At 55.5% G+C, this 2484-nt stretch overlaps 1 long non-coding RNA gene across 1 annotated transcript; it reads right to left on the reverse strand.

Moving 5' to 3' along the window:
- Nucleotides 1-839: 839 nt before the first annotated feature.
- LOC310675884 lies at nt 840-2254 on the reverse strand. The gene is made up of 2 exons (XR_014510280.1): nt 1963-2254; nt 840-1083 (listed from the first exon to the last, which is right to left on the reverse strand). It is a non-coding gene; the product is annotated as an uncharacterized lncRNA (long non-coding RNA).
- Between the last annotated feature and the right edge of the window lie 230 nt (nt 2255-2484).

Here is a 2484-nt window from a genome sequence, read left to right on the forward strand (position 1 = left end):
TGCCCTTTGATACCCTCGGAAGGTTAGGGGAGACCTGCCCCTTTCCCCCCATAGACCTCCGCCTGGGACCCCCAAAGGGCGACTTGCCGGGTTCGCTGCCCCCAAGGCGTTTTATTTTGGATCGCTTTGTTTGATGTTCCAATGAAGGTGGTAAATTCTTTTGATGTTATTATGGGTGTGAAATATGTAGGCGGGGGTGTTTATTGGGTTGTATTTGTTTTTATTTGATTAAGTGTTTTGTGTTTTTATATCGTAATTTCATCCTGCGAACCCACAAATTTAATAAACAGATAAATGAATGAAAGGAAATGAATTCCCCCCTCTCCCTGCCGATTCGGAGGCAGCTCCGTCCCCGACACCCACCTGGAAAGAGGCAGGGAGGGGCATTGCGGGGGGGGGGAGTGGCCCTTGGGCGTCTCCCTGGGTGGCCATGTTGGTACCCCCACCCCTTATTCTGGGGGATGGAATCCAGAGCAGGGGAAGGGTCCGTATCCCCCTGAGTCTCTCACCCCCAATTTCTCCAGAGTAAGAACAAGAGAGGGCAACAGACTAGGATCAAACACCAAGAAAGACCGGGGGGGCCCCTGGGAGCATCGGGGGGGGGAATTTTGGGGATAAAATATTTGGGGACACAGCAGGGGTCTCTGGCTCTGAAAAGCACTGCAGCTTGGGGGGGGGGGCAAAATGCCATAGCGCCCTAAAACCCCCCACTGGTGCTTAATGATTCCTCTTGAGTGACAGAGAAGACCCCCCATTCCACGCCCCCCAACTAACCCCCCACCCCCAGGCCTGTCCCCTCCCTCCGTCCCAGAGAAGAAGACACAGGAAGCCAGGTCAGATGCAGAGGGAGGATTTATTAGAGGGTCAAGCGTCACATGGGGGCTGGAAGGGGTGGCCCCCACCAAACCTGGTGGGTGGTGAGAGCAGAAGGAGGCGGCCGCTTCTCCCTGGGGGGTGTCTCAGTGGGACCGGCAGGCCAGCGCATGAGCCACCACCCTGACCAGCTTGTGGAAGGCATGGTGGCAAGCAGAGATGAAGTCCTGTTCAAAGGGGGTGGGGGGGTGATGAGGACTTCGACAGGAGCTGGAAGAGAAAAGAGGGGGTGACTCCTTCTGCCAGGGGGCCCATGTGTGGGACACCCTCTCTCCACAACAGATCCCACAGCAGATTCAACAGACTGAGGCTGAATCCTGACAAGACAGAAGTACTGTTTTGGGGGGACAGGAGGCAGGCAGGTGTGGGGGACTCCCTGGTCCTAAATGGGGTAACTGTGCCCCTGAAGGACCAGGTGCGCACCTTGGAAGTCATTTTGGACTCACAGCTGTCCATGGAAGTGCAGGTGAATTCTGTGTCCAGGGCAGCTTTGTATCAGCTCCATCTGGTCCACAGGATGAGACCCCACCCACCCTCAGCTTGTCTCGCCAGAGTGGTGCATGCTCTGGCTATCTCCCGCTTGGACTACTGCAATGCACTCTATGTGGGGCTACCTTTGAAGGTGACACGGAAACTGCAACTAATCCAGAATGCAGCAGCTAGACCGGTGACTGGGAGTGGCTGTTAAGATCGCTGAGAACAATACAAAGTTTTGGTGTTGACCTTGAAAGCCCTAAAAGGCCTCAGCCCTGTATACCCAAAGGAGGGTCTCCACCCCCATTGTTCAGCCCAAACCCTGAGGTCCAGCTCCCTTCTGGCAGTTCCCTCCCTGTGAGAGGTGAGGTTACAGGGAACCAGGCAGAGGGCCTTCTCGGTTGTGGCGCCCGCCCTGTGGAATGCCCTCCCACCAGATGTCAAGGAAATAAACAACTAACTGAAATCTGAAGGCAACCCTGTAGCAGGAAATTTTTAATGTCTAATGTTTTATGTCCTGTAAGCCACCCAGAGTAACACACACACACACACACACACACGGCACCCCCAGTCCCCCCCCCCAGGCAGCCCCTTGGGGCGGGGGAGCAGCCTCACCGTGACGTTGACGGGCTCCACGTGGAGCTTGTCGCAGAGCAGTTCACGCAGCTCGGAAGAAGCCTCCTTGACCTTGTGCAAAGAGGGCTGGAGAGGTTCCTAATGAGAGGGAGGGGCTGGAGAGGTCCCCGAAGTTACGAAAGAGCCTCTCGCACCAGGGGTAGACCACCACCAGGCTGCAGAGAAGGAACAAAGGAAGGAAGGAAGGAAAAAGGGAGAGGCATGGATGGTTATTATCCAGGTGGAAAGAGGAGCTCCTGCCCAACCTGCTTAGAGAGGCAACCACCCCTGGACTTACCTGCCAAGGGCATACGGACCACTGAATTCCATATTTATATACATGATGATCTGCATCTCGGTGATGAGCTGCATCTCTTCGACCAGTATGACTGGCTGTGGGCTGGGAGCTTCTCTCGGCTGCTGGAGAAAACCTTCTGGGCTGAGCTGCAGCTCCTTCCAGGACTGGAGCCTTTTATACCCTGGGCCAAAGCTCCTCCTCCCAGATTTAAAGAAGCCGCCCTG

This window comes from Podarcis tiliguerta, assembly GCF_965153285.1.
Source record: "Podarcis tiliguerta genome assembly, chromosome: 4".
Lineage (NCBI taxonomy): Eukaryota > Metazoa > Chordata > Lepidosauria > Squamata > Lacertidae > Podarcis > Podarcis tiliguerta.